At 42.5% G+C, this 17,151-nt stretch overlaps 1 protein-coding gene and 1 pseudogene across 3 annotated transcripts in view; one reads left to right on the forward strand and one right to left on the reverse strand.

Moving 5' to 3' along the window:
• The window catches only part of raph1a (Ras association (RalGDS/AF-6) and pleckstrin homology domains 1a), a 356,622-nt gene that overhangs the window by 206,576 nt on the left and 132,895 nt on the right, over window positions 1-17,151 (reverse strand). The gene's annotated exons all lie outside the window — the stretch shown is intronic.
• Window positions 357-4,822, forward strand: LOC117524291 (annotated as a pseudogene).

A 17,151-nucleotide genomic window follows, 5' to 3' on the forward strand; every position in this document is an offset into this window, starting at 1 on the left:
TCATTTAGACTGGAAGACTGCGAGACGAAGGACGTGCACATTCACAGCTGCACTTTTTACAACAATCTGGTGCTTTCAGTTAGAAAGGTTTGTTGCCAAAATCTAAACCTTTTTCTTCACAAAAGGAAAAAAAAAACAGTAACGTGCATCAGGAATCATAATTTTGTTTCATGTCCATGTGACAGTCAACCTGTAAACATTTCCTATTCCTGTTTCCACCCCATACTGTGGAGTAGCACTTAGAAATACTGGACATGTGCGTGGATCATCTGTCAGGAAGTTGGAAATGTTCATTAAATGGATGCACACTGTGACACAATGAGTTCAATACAATGTCCTGAAGAATTCAATTCAACTTTCCATCAGCCGAGTTTAGTTTCAGGATGGGACGTGTGATCAAAGGGCAGAAAAAAGGTGCAGGTTCTGTGTTCAAAGCCGACATGAAGCACAGGAAATGAGCTGCTAAACTCCGGCATGTCGACTGCGTGGAACTACACGGCTACATAAAGGGAATAGTCATGGACATCACCCATGACCCTGGCCGTGGTGCTACCTTGGCCAAAGTGGTCTTCCGTGACACTGCTTCAAGAAGAGGACGGAGCTGTTCATCGCCACTGAGGGCATCCACACCGGACAGTTCATCTACTGCGGCAAGAAGGCTCAGCTGAATATCAGTAATGTCCTGCCAGTGGGCACTACGCCAGAGGGAACCATTATCTGCTGCCTGGAGGAAAAACCCGGTGACAGGGGCAAGTTGGCCCGGGTTTCAGGAAACTACGTCACAGTCATCTCCCACAACCCCGAGACCAAAAAGTCCAGAATGAAGCTGCCGTCGGGCTCCAAGAAGGTCATCTCCACTGCTAACAGAGACGATGTCGTCCTGGTTGCTGGAGGGGGTCGTATTGACAAGCCCATCCTGAAGGCCGGGCGTACCTACCTCAAGTACAAGGCCAAGAGGAACTGCTGGCCTCGTGTGTGTGGTGTGGCCATGAACCATGTGGAGTATCTGTTTGGTGGCGGCAATCATCAATCAATCAATCAATTTTTTTTTTATATAGCGCCAAATCACAACAAACAGTTGCCCCAAGGCGCTTTATATTGTAAGGCAAGGCCATACAATAATTATGTAAAACCCCAACGGTCAAAACGACCCCCTGTGAGCAAGCACTTGGCTACAGTGGGAAGGAAAAACTCCCTTTTAACAGGAAGAAACCTCCAGCAGAACCAGGCTCAGGGAGGGGCAGTCTTCTGCTGGGACTGGTTGGGGCTGAGGGAGAGAACCAGGAAAAAGACATGCTGTGGAGGGGAGCAGAGATCGATCACTAATGATTAAATGCAGAGCGGTGCATACAGAGCAAAAGGAGAAAGAAACAGTGCATCATGGGAACCCCCCAGCAGTCTACGTCTATAGCAGCATAACTAAGGGATGGTTCAGGGTCACCCGATCCAGCCCTAACTATAAGCTTTAGCAAAAAGGAAAGTTTTAAGCCTAATCTTAAAAGTAGAGAGGGTGTCTGTCTCCCTGATCTGAATTGGGAGCTGGTTCCACAGGAGAGGAGCCTGAAAGCTGAAGGCTCTGCCTCCCATTCTACTCTTACAAACCCTAGGAACTACAAGTAAGCCTGCAGTCTGAGAGCGAAGCGCTCTATTGGGGTGATATGGTACTACGAGGTCCCTAAGATAAGATGGGACCTGATTATTCAAAACCTTATAAGTAAGAAGAAGAATTTTAAATTCTATTCTAGAATTAACAGGAAGCCAATGAAGAGAGGCCAATATGGGTGAGATATGTTCTCTCCTTCTAGTCCCTGTTAGTACTCTAGCTGCAGCATTTTGAATTAACTGAAGGCTTTTTAGGGAACTTTTAGGACAACCTGATAATAATGAATTACAATAGTCCAGCCTAGAGGAAATAAATGCATGAATTAGTTTTTCAGCATCACTCTGAGACAAGACCTTTATAATTTTAGAGATATTGCGTAAATGCAAAAAAGCAATCCTACATATTTGTTTAATATGCGCTTTGAATGACATATCCTGATCAAAAATGACTCCAAGATTTCTCACAGTATTACTAGAGGTCAGGGTAATGCCATCCAGAGTAAGGATCTGGTTAGACACCATGTTTCTAAGATTTGTGGGGCCAAGTACAATAACTTCAGTTTTATCTGAGTTTAAAAGCAGGAAATTAGAGGTCATCCATGTCTTTATGTCTGTAAGACAATCCTGCAGTTTAGCTAATTGGTGTGTGTCCTCTGGCTTCATGGATAGATAAAGCTGGGTATCATCTGCGTAACAATGAAAATTTAAGCAATACCGTCTAATAATACTGCCTAAGGGAAGCATGTATAAAGTGAATAAAATTGGTCCTAGCACAGAACCTTGTGGAACTCCATAATTAACTTTAGTCTGTGAAGAAGATTCCCCATTTACATGAACAAATTGTAATCTATTAGACAAATATGATTCAAACCACCGCAGCGCAGTGCCTTTAATACCTATGGCATGCTCTAATCTCTGTAATAAAATTTTATGGTCAACAGTATCAAAAGCAGCACTGAGGTCTAACAGAACAAGCACAGAGATGAGTCCACTGTCCGAGGCCATAAGAAGATCATTTGTAACCTTCACTAATGCTGTTTCTGTACTATGATGAATTATAAAACCTGACTGAAACTCTTCAAATAGACCATTCCTCTGCAGATGATCAGTTAGCTGTTTTACAACTACCCTTTCAAGAATTTTTGAGAGAAAAGGAAGGTTGGAGATTGGCCTATAATTAGCTAAGATAGCTGGGTCAAGTGATGGCTTTTTAAGTAATGGTTTAATTACTGCCACCTTAAAAGCCTGTGGTACATAGCCAACTAACAAAGATAGATTGATCATATTTAAGATCGAAGCATTAAATAATGGTAGGGCTTCCTTGAGCAGCCTGGTAGGAATGGGGTCTAATAGACATGTTGATGGTTTGGATGAAGTAACTAATGAAAATAACTCAGACAGAACAATCTGAGAGAACGAGTCTAACCAAATACCGGCATCACTGAAAGCAGCCAAAGATAACGATACGTCTTTGGGATGGTTATGAGTAATTTTTTCTCTAATAGTTAAAATTTTATTAGCAAAGAAAGTCATGAAATCATTACTAGTTAAAGTTAAAGGAATACTCGGCTCAATAGAGCTCTGACTCTTTGTCAGCCTGGCTACAGTGCTGAAAAAAAACCTGGAGTTGTTCTTATTTTCTTCAATTAGTGATGAGTAGAAAGATGTCCTAGCTTTACAGAGGGCTTTTTTATAGAGCAACAGACTCTTTTTCCAGGCTAAGTGAAGATCTTCTAAATTAGTGAGACGCCATTTCCTCTCCAACTTACGGGTTATCTGCTTTAAGCTACGAGTTTGAGTTATACCACGGAGTCAGGCACTTCTGATTTAAAGCTCTCTTTTTCAGAGGAGCTACAGCATCCAAAGTTGTCTTCAATGAGGATGTAAAACTACTGACGAGATACTCTATCTCACTTACAGAGTTTAGGTAGAGAACATAAAGAAGGAATCATATCCTTAAACCTAGTTACAGCGCTTTCTGAAAGACTTCTAGTGTAATGAAACTTATTCCCCACTGCTGGGTAGTCCATCAGAGTAAATGTAAATGTTATTAAGAAATAATCAGACAGAAGGGAGTTTTCAGGGAATACTGTTAAGTCTTCTATTTCCATACCATAAGTCAGAACAAGATCTAAGATATGATTAAAGTGGTGGGTGGACTCATTTACATTTTGAGCAAAGCCAATAGAGTCTAATAATAGATTAAATGCAGTGTTGAGGCTGTCATTCTCAGCATCTGTGTGGATGTTAAAATCGCCCACTATAATTATCTTATCTGAGCTAAGCACTAAGTCAGACAAAAGGTCTGAAAATTCACAGAGAAACTCACAGTAACGACCAGGTGGACGATAGATAATAACAAATAAAACTGGTTTTTGGGACTTCCAATTTGGATGGACAAGACTAAGAGTCGAGCTTTCAAATGAATTAAAGCTCTGTCTGGGTTTTTGATTAATTAATAAGCTGGAATGGAAGATTGCTGCTAATCCTCCGCCTCGGCCCGTGCTACGAGCATTCTGACAGTTAGTGTGACTCGGGGGTGTTGACTCATTTAAACTAACATATTCATCCTGCTGTAACCAGGTTTCTGTAAGGCAGAATAAATCAATATGTTGATCAATTATTATATAATTTACCAACAGGGCCTTAGAAGAGAGAGACCTAATGTTTAATAGACCACATTTAACTGTTTTAGTCTGTGGTGCAGTTGAAGGTGCTATATTATTTTTTCTTTTTTAATTTTTATGCTTAAATAGATTTTTACCGGTTATTGGTGGTCTGGGAGCAGGCACCGTCTCTACGGGGATGGGGTAATGAGGGGATGGCAGGGGGAGAGAAGCTGCAGAGAGGTGTGTAAGACTACAACTCTGCTTCCTGGTCCCAACCCTGGATAGTCACGGTTTGGAGGATTTAAGAAAATTGGCCAGATTTCTAGAAATGAGAGCTGCTCCATCCAAAGTGGGATGGATGCCGTCTCTCCTAACAAGACCAGGTTTTCCCCAGAAGCTTTGCCAATTATCTATGAAGCCCACCTCATTTTTTGGACACCACTCAGACAGCCAGCAATTCAAGGAGAACATGCGGCTAAACATGTCACTCCCGGTCCGATTGTAATCATCAGCACATTGGTAAACCCTCAACGATCAGACGGGACACACCTGCTGGTCGTAAAGTCGGTTTCATCGCTGCCCGCCGTAAGGGCCGGTTGCGTGGAAGATAATTGTTAACATAATTAATGAATTATGTACTCATTGTATATTGATTGATACAAGGTTGATGATGTTCTTCTCCTTATATGATCATCCCCAGTCTTCACGGGGATCTTCAACACCTCCCTGGAGTCATGCCATGTTCCAGTCTGTTTCAAGTCCTCCATCATAGTTCCAGTCCCCAAGAAACCACGCGTCAATGGACTTAATGACTACCGTCCTGTGGCTCTCACGTCTGTAGTCATGAAGACCTTCGAACGCCTGGTTTTATCCCACCTGAAATCCATCACCGACCCCCTCCTGGACCCCCTGCAGTTTGCCTACAGAGCCAACAGGTCTGTAGATGACGCCATAAACCTGGCCCTGCACTCCATCCTGCAGCACCTGGACTCCCCAGGAACCTACGCTAGGATCCTGTTTGTGGACTTCAGCTCTGCATTCAACACCATCCTTCCGGCTTTGCTCCAGGACAAGCTTTCTCTGCTCCACGTGCCCGACTCCACCTGCAGGTGGATCACAGACTTCCTGACGGACCGGAGTCAGCGTGTGAGGCTGGGAAAGAATTTCTCAAACACTCGGGCTCTCAGTACAGGATCTCCACAGGGCTGTGTCCTTTCCCCTCTGCTCTTCTCCCTGTACACTAACTGCTGCACCTCCATCCACGACTCCGTAAAGCTCATCAAGTTTGCGGACGACACCACCCTCATGGGACTCATTTCAGATGGGGATGAGTCTGCCTACAGGAGGGAGGTGGACCGGCTGGTGACCTGGTGCAGCAGCAATAACTTGGAGCTCAACGCCCAGAAAACAGTGGAGATGATCGTGAACTTCAGGAAAGCCACAGGTGAGAAGGTGATCGGCTGTAGCCTTCCATCTGTCCATGACCTGCATATCTCCAGGACTCTGGGCTGAGCAGGTCGGATCACAGCCGACCCTTCTCACCCTGCACACAGTCTATTCAAACCACTCCCCTCGGGCAGGAGGTTACCGTCCATCCGGACCAGAACCTCCCGCCATAAGAAGTTTCTTCCCCTCTGCCGTTAGACTCATGAACACCTCATAACTCAGTCACCTTAACCTTAACTCTGTCACTTTATCATTTTATCATGCGTCACTTTAGACAATGTACTTTGGTTTTTAATTGCACTCCTCCCAATGCACTGTTTTTCTGTTCTTCTGTTGCACACAGCCTTTCATATTTCATATTTTATCTTATATTTTATCTTATTTTGGCACATATTTTATATTTTATCTTAGCATTTTATATTGCTCTCTCCTTAATGTTGCACCATTATATCAAAGCAAATTCCTAGTCTGTGAATCCTGTTCATTGGCAACGGCAATAAACTTCTTCTGATTCTGATGTTTGAATGTGTTCTGCTGAATTTACCACCTGTGTGACCTGTTTTTCTGTATGGTTGATAACTGAAAACTGTGTGACTCATTCGTGGCCTAGAAAGAGGATAAGGTATGTTGACATTGTGTACAAGGCTATGGGAATCTCAGGTAAAATGCAAGATGTGCTCACAGTGGAATGTATGACAACATGTGTGAATGTGAGCTGACTGATGCATGGATGCGTGATTGTCTGGGGGGAGCAGCTGAGAACTGCGTGATGAGTGCATGATCAAGTCCTTATTAGGTAAAGGAGGGATGCAATCAGCGAGTGATGGAAGACTGCACTGTGCGCAGGACGAGACGTGGACCAATCAAGAAAAAATACAACATCTTAGCATAGTGATGCAATGTCTAGAACAGAAACTCAGGGAAGTACAGTGAGGAAAATAAATATTTGAACACCCTGCGATTTTGCAAGTTCTCCCACTTAGAAATCATGGAGGGGTCTGAAATTTTCATCTTAGGTGCATGTCCACTGTGAGAGACATAATCTAAAAAAAAAAAAAAATCCGGAAATCACAATGTATGATTTTTTTTATTAATTTATTTGTATGTTACTGCTGCAAATAAGTATTTGAACACCTACCAACCAGCAAGAATTCTGGCTCTCACAGACCTGTTAATTTTTCTTTAAGAAGCCCTCTTATTCTGCACTCTTTACCTGTATTAATTGCACCTGTTTGAACTTGTTACCTGTATAAAAGACCTGTTCACACACTCAATCAATCACACTCCAACCTGTCCACCATAGCCAAGACCAAAGAGCTGTCTAAGGACACCAGGGGCAAAACTGTAGACATGCACAAGGCTGGGATGGACTACAGGACAACAGGCAAGCAGCTTGGTAGAAGACAACAACTGTTATGATTATTTATTAGAAAGTGGAAGAAACACAAGATGACTGTCAATCTCCCTCAGTCTGGGATTCCATGCAAGATCTCACTTTGTGGGGTAAGGATGATTCTGAGAAAGCTTAGAACTACACAGGAGGACCTAGTCAATGACCTGAAGAAAGCTGGGACCACAGTCACAAAGATTACATTAGTAACACATGATGCTGTCATGGTTTAAAATCCTGCAGGGCAGCACAGTCCCCCTGCTCAAGCCAGCACATGTCCAGGCTCGTTTGAAGTTCACCAATGACCATCTGGATGATCCAGAGGAGGCATGGGGGAAGGGCATGTGGTCAGATGAGACCAGAACAGAGCTTTTTGGAATCAACTCCACTTACCATGTTTAGAGGATGAGAACAACCCCAAGAAAACCATCCCACCCGTGAAGCATGGGGGTGGAAACATCATACTCTGGGGGTGCTCTTCTGCAAAGAGGCCAGGACGACTGCACCGTATTGAAGGGAGGATGGATGGGGTCATGTATTGCAAGATTTTGGCAAACAACCTCCTTCCATCAGTAAGAGCATTGAAGATGGTTCATGACAATGACCCCAAACACAAAGCCAGGGCAACTAAGGAGGGGCTCCGCAAGAAGCATTTCAAGGTCCTGGAGTGGCCTGGCCAGTCTCCAGACCTGAACTCAATAGAAAATCTTTGGAGGGAGCTGAAACTCCAAACCTGAAAGATCTAGAGAAGATCTGTATGGAGGAGTGGACCAAAATCCCTGCTGCAGTGTGTGCAAACCTGGTGAAAAAGTACAGGAAACGTTTGACCTCTGTAATTGCAAACAAAGGTTACTGTACCAAATATTAACATTGATTTTCACAGGTGTTCAAATACTTATTTGCAGCAGTAACATACAAATAAATTATTTAAAAAATCATACATTGTGATTTCCGGATTTTTTTTTTAGATTATATCTCTCACAGTGGACATGCACCTAAGAAAAATTACACACCCCTGCATGATTTCTAAGTGGGAGAACTTGCAAAATCGCAGGGTGTTCAAATACTTATTTTCCTCACTGTATTTATGGGTTCAGGGTGAGGAAGACAGGTGTTCTGCTCAGAGCGCCTGACAGCACCCAGACTCTGATTGCTGGGACAAAGTAAGCATGAACCCAGAGACTCTCTGAGTGTTATTTACTTTGGCTCATTCTCTGTAATAAAGGCAAGGTCAACTGAAAAATAGACTGAATACTGGTCATCCTTCTTCCAACGATCAACGATCGCGCGGGGAAACTGAAAGATTAGCTTTACCATGTTTGGAAAGTTACTACAAAGCAGCTCAGTTACGAGTACTGATAAATTGGTGTGACCCCAGTTGTGGGGCTAAATGGAAAGAGATAGACCAGTCTTACTTTGACATACCATTACAATCTATGGTTGGTGATAAACCACTATTGAAAATACATTCAGAATCTCGTTTATTGCCCTCTTGGATAAAATCACCAATAAATGTGTGGAATAAAATACTTAAAAACAAGAATGTTGAATCAAAGGCCAAAATATTACGTTGGCCAGTTTACGATTCTGAATTTTTACCAGCAAAACCTGATAACAGATTTCAACAGTGGTCTCAAAAACGTATTACTGGTTATTGGGTTATATCAACAAAAGGTATACTGAAACGTTTTTTGGAGCTTTCAGACAAATATAATTTGAACACACATGACCTTTTTAGATATTTTCAACTAAGACACTATTTTGATAGAAAAATTAAACATGAAGAAGAGGATTTGGTGAAGTATTTTCTTGAGGCTTGTAAAGGTAATGCACCGAAGAAACAAATAACAATAGTGTACAAATGTTTACAAGTATTTAAGAATATCTCTACCATGTACATTAAAGAAGCATGGGAAAAAGAGGCTAATATTACAATATCGGAGAATGAATGGCTTGATATATGCAAAACTGTCATGATTACTTCCAGCTCTGGTCTTTGGAGAGAATTTGCATGGAAGACTGTCATACGTTTTTTTGTTACACCTTATGTTAAGAGTAAACAGTGCAATGACCCTGATAAGGCTCATTGTTGGAGAGATTGTGGACACATTAAAGCAGTACATTTTCATATATTTTAGGACTGTGCAAAGATCGCACCCTACTGGTCAACAGTGATAACAGCAATCCAAAGCATCATTTGATCAATTCTGTCATATGGGTTTACTGAAACATATTTAGGACACATTTCTTGTGGAGTGCCAAAATCACAAAAATATCTTCTGTCAATACTGTTGGTTGGAGCAAAGAAAGCTATCACCAGAAAATGGCTGTGTCAGGATGCACCTTCACTTTCTGACTTGATTAAAGTAATTAATGAAATTTATGACATGGACAGGATGACTTTCTCACTGAGGCTGTCTGTTGACAAATGTAACAGATATTGGGAGAAATGGGTTGGCTATATCAAAACAGTGAATCTTTAAAGGGGTGACGTACTGTATCTTGACTTACAAGCTATCAACATATATTTGTAAAGTCTAGTATTGATGCTCAGCCCTGTTTTTCCTTTTTTATGGTCTGCTCGCCTTTTTTGTTTTATTTTTATTTGTTATATATGTAACAAAAATGTTTAAACAATCAAAAAATAAAGTTTAAAAAAAAAACATGGTGATCTCTTGAGGGTCTGTCACAGTGGCATATTCGTAGAGCTGCTCATTGCAGCGTTGTTTCATTTAAATATGCCCAAAATACGCGCGTACTCAGCCTTTAACAGTGTTTGTTCATACTTGCAGCTGCGTGTGTTCACGTTTTAATGTGTGCACACAGTCGTGTGTGCCATGCCGCACCAGTTTCAGTGCTATTTTCTGCCTCTGTGGAAGTGCGCTCTGTTCTCTACTGCAGGGTGTGGTGCGGCTCAAAAACAGTCATTTAACATTATTATTATTATTATTATTTTATGCAGCAAGTGCGAGTTTATTTTAGAGTCACAGCTCTTTCCAGCTTTGATCAGACTGATCGATCAGGGAGTTTGATGAGCGCACCAACATGCAGCGAGTGCGGGTTTATTTTAAAGAGTCACAGCTCTTTTCAGCTTTGATCAGACTGATCGATCAGGGCGTTTGATGAGCGCACCGACATGCAGCGAGTGTGTGTTTATTTTAAACAGTCACAGCTCTGATTAGACACACACAGACAGAGACAGAGAGAGAGAGAGAGCTTTTATTTTATTTTAATGAGTCTGATAGAGGAGAGAGAGCGCTTTTATGAAACGATGCAAAACAGTGAAACAGTCCTCATATAATGAGTCCTGTATGATAAAGTGAAGCAACGATCTTGCAGTATTTATAGCTCCAGAAGAACAACAGGGAGATGTGAATTGGCGCACATTACCGTGCTGAAGCGTGGGCGGGCTCACCAAAGCGGACAGTAGCATGGCACTGCGTGTACTTGCGTGTAGGCTCCATGCTGTGCTGTACACCGAAGAAAATTAAACAGGTTAAATTCCGTCCTACGCGCGTAGCCCTCAACATACTGCTGCGTATTGAGAAAAAAACTCCTCGTGAAGTGGGCGGAGAGCTGCTCATTACAGCGTAGATGATACGCTGTAATGAGCAGCTCTACGAATACGCCACTGTGACAGGCCCTTCAGAGCAAACTGCGCCTCGGTTTGTGCAAACCAGGCAGCAGTTTATATAAGTGTGACTTCAAGTGTGAAAAGGTTTCAGATTTGCGTGTGAACAGGTTTGGTCCATGCAGCACGCAGTGCGTATGATCCAATGTGCAGGAGTCTGTGATAAAGTATCCACACAGCCCGGCATGTGTGCATGAGCCGGCAGGGATCCATTCATTAAAATGCACATCAGAAAACATGGTTACATTCTCTCCATTCATAAAACGGATTTCTTTATAAATCCAGAGAACACAAACAATAGGTCTTGAAAAAAAAGAGAGCAGACAGATACAGCGCGTGTGCGTGCTCTCTCTCTCTCCCTCTCCCCCTCTCTCTCTTGATACACAGGAAAAACGCAGAGTATGCGTGCATTTCAGGCATACTCTAAGCGCAACAAAACACTACTCTACATTTGTGCTGGTGTGAAAGGGGCTTGAGGGATACGGTGCTTAAGGAGCTTAAGTTAAAATATGCTCAAGGAGTTATTTTCCCCCAAATTTTGTCTTGCAAGTCTTGCAAGTCATAGTGGTGAAATGCATAAGACCTGACAGGTCTGCTCTGATGATACTGAGGAAGAAACCTCAAGCAGACCAGACTCAAAGGGGTGACCCACTGCTTTGGCCATTCTAATAATTACAAGGTTTTACAAGCACAGTTTTACAAAGCTGAAGAAAGAGAACACAGGAAATCAAATAACAATCATATCAAATCAAATTTATTAATTTATATAGCGCCAATTCACGATGAAATTGTCTCAAGGCGCTTCACACAACATAAAAAAAAACAATAAAAAATTTAAAACACAATAAAAAGACGACCATAAAAGAAAGACAACCATAAAACACATCATAACACTAATGATAAAACAGGGAAAACAAATGAGTCTTTAAACGTGACTTAAAAGTCTCCACAGTATCCGATTGCCGAATGTGTGCCGGGAGATCGTTCCACAGAGCTGGGGCACGGTAGGAGAAAGCTCTGTGACCGGCAGACTTTTTATTCACCCTGGGAACACACAGAAGTCCTGCACCCTGAGAACGCAGGGCCCGAGCTGGTACATAGGGGCTTACCAGGTCAGCCAGATAGGGAGGTGCAAGTCCATGAACAAATTTATAAACTAATGCAGGGACGCCAAAACGGGTATAATGTGGTCAAACTTTTTGCTTTGTGTCAAAAGTCTGGCAGCAGCATTTTGAACCAGCTGAAGACCCCTAATCCTGGACTGCGGTAAGCCAGAAAATAGAGCATTACAATAGTCCAATCTAGAAGAGACAAATGCATGAATCAAAGTCTCAGCATCAGTCATAGACAGGATGGGACGAATCTTCGCTATATTTCGCAAATGGAAGAAAGCCGTCCTCGTAATGTCTTTAATGTGGAGATCAAAGGACAACGTAGGATCAAAAATTACTCCAAGGTTCCTCACTTTATCCGTATGACGTATAACACACGAACCTAAGCTAAGGGCTAGCTGATCAAATTGATGCGGATACCTCGCTGGACCAAGAACCATAACTTCAGTCTTATCAGAATTTAAAAGTAGGAAGTTACTAGACATCCAACTTCTTACTGATGCAAGGCAATCTTCCAAAGATTGAATGACATTACCTGCAGTTACTGGCATGTACAATTGAGTGTCATCAGCATTGCAATGAAAGGGAATCCCAAAGCGCCGCAGTATAATCCCAAGGGGTGCTACATAAAGGGAAAAAAGCAGGGGGCCTAAAACGGATCCCTGCGGAACCCCAAACTTCATGTCCCTACAATCAGAGGAGGTGCCATTACACAATACACAGTAAGAACGACTGGACAGGTATGACGTCAACCATGCAAGAGCAATTCCAGTAATCCCAAAGTGATTCTCCAGCCTATTGAGTAAAATATGATGATCCACAGTATCAAACACAACACTAAGATCCAGCAGCACCAAGACTGTAGTGGTATCTGAGTCCATTGCTCGAAGTGCTGTCTCTGTGGAGTGATATTTTCTAAAAGCAGACTGCAGTGGCTCAAAAAGATTATTCTCAGTGAGGTAGTCCACGAGCTGTCGCAAAACCACTTTTTCCAAGATTGTAGAACAAAATAATAGATTTGATATCGGTCTATAATTCTTCAATACACTAGGGTCGAGATTGGATTTCTTAAGTAATGGTTTAATCACTGCAGACTTGAAACATTTAGGAACAGATCCAGAAGTTAATGAGAGAGTTATCATTTCCAGCACAGTTGGTCCAAGAATGTGCCACAGGTCCTTAAACAGTTTTGTTGGTATAGGATCAAGTAAACAGGTTGTGCTTTTAGTAGACGTCATGAGCTTCATCAGCGTGCCTAGCAAGATACCATCAAAATCTGTAAATATGGGTAACACCGCAGTGGCCGCATCCACCTCCATAGCAGTATGCAGTGGTTGGACCAAAGCCTGCTGAGATATGCTCAACCTAATATCCTCAATTTTCTTCTCGAAATAGTCCAAGAAGTCCTGTGCTGAAAAGGGAAAGTGAATAACAGGTGGCTGTCCATGAATGAGAAATGCTACAGTTTCAAACAAAAACTTTGAGTTATGCTTGTTTTTATTGATCAAATCAGAATAATAGGAACGCTTTGTAGCCAGTAGTGCCTGCTTATAATCTAAGACAGAATCACGCCATACAAGGTGGAACACCTCTAATTTAGAACTACGCCATTTCCATTCCAAACCTGGAGCCTTCTGCCTAAGGTCACGCAAGTAACCACTGAACCAAGGCGACTGTTCCTTGGGAAGGCGTGGCCTTAAAAGAGGAGGCGCAACCTTATCCAGTGTAGCCTTGAGCACTGAATTCAAGCCATCTGCAAGACTATCCACTGATTGAATATTCTCCAACCCTGGAGCCAAAATTTCAGGCAGTCTGGCTTCAAGTTCAGTCATAGTTGAGGGATTAATGTGTCGCCGCAGAGAGAGACAAGGCTTTCGGCCCACTAAACGCGGCAACATAACACATGCACACCTAATAAATGAGTGGTCAGAGACCACCGAGGCAAGAGGCAAAATGTCAATGTTCGTGACAGCAAGGCCATGTGTGAGAACCAAATCAAGGGTATTTCCACTAATGTGTGTTGAATCCTGAATGCACTGCTGGAATCCCAACACATCCACAAGTTCCATAAATGACTTGCAAAGGGGATCAGTGGGCTTATTTATATGAATGTTAAAGTCACCAATAATCAAAATGTTGTCTGCACTAGCTGACAGGCTAGAGATGAATGCACCAAATTCATCTAAGAATTCAGAGTATGGGCCAGGAGGCCTATAAACAGTGACAAAATAACATGACTGATTTCCATACTTCTGACCCTGACAATATGTAACATCATGAGCAGAGCGGACAGTCATATGCTCAAACGAATTATATTTATGACCCCCAACAGTCAAGAAGGTAAACCTGGATTTATAAATAAAAGCAACACCCCCGTCTTGCTTTGTACCACGAGACATGTGACCAAATGTGTACCCTGGTGGGCAGGCCTCATTCAAAGGAAGAACAGCTGTGGGTTTGAGCCAGGTTGCACATAACCCAATCATGTCCAAGTGATGATCCATAATTAGATCATTGATCAACAGGGATTTTGAGGACAGTGATCTGATGTTAATGAGACCCAAACTGAAGACTTCTGTCGGTTTGACAGACTGACATCTTTGAATAGGCCTGAGTAGCTTAAAATCCACTCCACATTTTCAATCCAGCGCCCGGAGAGTGTCAGAAACCACTGTCGTCACATCAGGACTACAAGTCCCAGAAGCTGCAGCGCTCTGATGACGTGGGCGCCAAGTGCCGATGCGCTCAGCTGACCAGATAACCGGCACAGACGACCCAGTCCGATGGAATACAAACTTTCTCCGGGAGCCTCTGTGGATGCAGCGAGCGCATATAAAGAAGAAAAGTCCACGCAGGTGTTAGTACAACAAGCAGGGGTCATCCGGCATTCCTCACACTGTCAGTAGTCCTGGTCCTTCGACAGTGTCCCTTTCAAATGCAGACTGCAGCATGCTGCACCAGCTTCAGGCCCATCATGCACAATCAGTCTGGCCCCTTGCAGTTTGGAACCGTCAATCCTGCAATCCTATGTGACGTCAACCGTACCTCGGAAAGAGAAACAAGAAGAGCAGAATCAGTCAGCCTGGAAACAAACTACACCTAAGGTATAATTCATCAGCAATAAGTCAACAGGAAAACAGAAATTACAAGGTGATCACCGGCCGCTTGCCATAAGCGTCACTCACAGACCCAGAATTTAGATAAAGCTGAGGCCGAGACCTGATTCATTGCAAATAAAATTACTTTAAAGGGATAGTAAGTTACCATACTATGCCAGTATATTAGCCATACAAGAGGGAGAATAGATGCGTCTTTAAGTCTTGACTTGAAAGTCTCTACAGAAGCTGTTTTACTGACGCAGGGAGATCATTCCACAAAACAGGTGCACAATAAGAGAAAGCTCTTTGACCCGCAGACTTGTTATTCAACCCAGGGACACAAAGTAGTCCTGTGGCCTGAGAATGCAGAGCCCAGGTTGGTACATAGGGTTTGATTAGGTCAGCTGAATAGGGAGGTGCTGGCCCGTGAATAATTTTATAGGTTAATAGCAGAACCTTAAAATCTGACCTCACAGAGACAGGAAGCCAGTGAAGAGATGCCAAAATGGGTGTAATGTCATCGAACTTTCTACTTCCTGTCAAGAGTCTGGCAGCAGCATTTGGAACCTATCGGAGACCCCTAATGCTGGACTGTGGTAAACCAGAAAATAGAGGATTGCAGTAGTTCAAACGTGAAGAAACAAATGCATGAATCAGGGTTTCAGCATCAGCCATAGACAGGATGGGACAATTCTTCGCTATGTTTTGTAGTTGGGGAAAAAAGCAGTCCTTATAATATCTCTAATGTGTAAATCAAAGGACAATGTTGGGTCAAAAATCCCGCCGTTCCTCACTCTGTCAGTGCGATGTATGACAAACAAGTCTCGGTTAAGCATTAACTGATCAAAATGATGCCGATGTCTCACTGGACTAAAAAAAAGAAAAAACATCATTTCAGTTCGGAAGAAGATGTCTAATTTTCAGTGCAAATGAAGAACTTATTGACATGCTACCAGTATATTTGGTATAATAATAAAAAAACAAAACAAAACACAAGACACTTGAATAGACAGTGATTACTTTTAAAGCATGTTTTGTCAAATTCATCATTCATTCTTATTAGAAAAAAGAAAAACGTTTTGGTGGAATTAGTTATCACATTCTTCTGGATTATGAGATGAGCAATTGGGGGGAGCAGGGGGTGAAACATTAGGGATAGGGGATAGTTTAACCCACCCTCTTTACCATAACTGAGGTAACCTGGAGTAAAGACAGATTCCACTAATGGTTCAGCAGATAATCAATTTCAATCAATTTTTTTTATATAGCGCCAAATCACAACAAACAGTTGCCCCAAGGCGCTTTATATTGTAAGGCAAGGCCATACAATAATTATGTAAAACCCCAACGGTCAAAACGACCCCCTGTGAGCAAGCACTTGGCTACAGTGGGAAGGAAAAACTCCCTTTTAACAGGAAGAAACCTCCAGCAGAACCAGGCTCAGGGAGGGGCAGTCTTCTGCTGGGACTGGTTGGGGCTGAGGGAGAGAACCAGGAAAAAGACATGCTGTGGAGGGGAGCAGAGATCGATCACTAATGATTAAATGCAGAGTGGTGCATACAGAGCAAAAAGAGAAAGAAACAGTGCATCATGGGAACCCCCCAGCAGTCTACGTCTATAGCAGCATAACTAAGGGATGGTTCAGGGTCACCTGATCCAGCCCTAACTATAAGCTTAGCAAAAAGGAAAGTTTTAAGCCTAATCTTAAAAGTAGAGAGGGTGTCTGTCTCCCTGATCTGAATTGGGAGCTGGTTCCACAGGAGAGGAGCCTGAAAGCTGAAGGCTCTGCCTCCCATTCTACTCTTACAAACCCTAGGAACTACAAGTAAGCCTGCAGTCTGAGAGCGAAGCGCTCTATTGGGGTGATATGGTACTACGAGGTCCCTAAGATAAGATGGGACCTGATTATTCAAAACCTTATAAGTAAGAAGAAGAATTTTAAATTCTATTCTAGAATTAACAGGAAGCCAATGAAGAGAGGCCAATATAGGTGAGATATGCTCTCTCCTTCTAGTCCCCGTCAGTACTCTAGCTGCAGCATTTGAATTAACTGAAGGCTTTTTAGGGAACTTTTAGGACAACCTGATAATAATGAATTACAATAGTCCAGCCTAGAGGAAATAAATGCATGAATTAGTTTTTCAGCATCACTCTGAGACAAGACCTTTCTGATTTTAGAGATATTGCGTAAATGCAAAAAAGCAGTCCTACATATTTGTTTAATATGCGCTTTGAATGACATATCCTGATCAAAAATGTCTCC

This window comes from Thalassophryne amazonica, chromosome 14 (genome assembly GCF_902500255.1).
Source record: "Thalassophryne amazonica chromosome 14, fThaAma1.1, whole genome shotgun sequence".
Classification (NCBI taxonomy): domain Eukaryota; kingdom Metazoa; phylum Chordata; class Actinopteri; order Batrachoidiformes; family Batrachoididae; genus Thalassophryne; species Thalassophryne amazonica.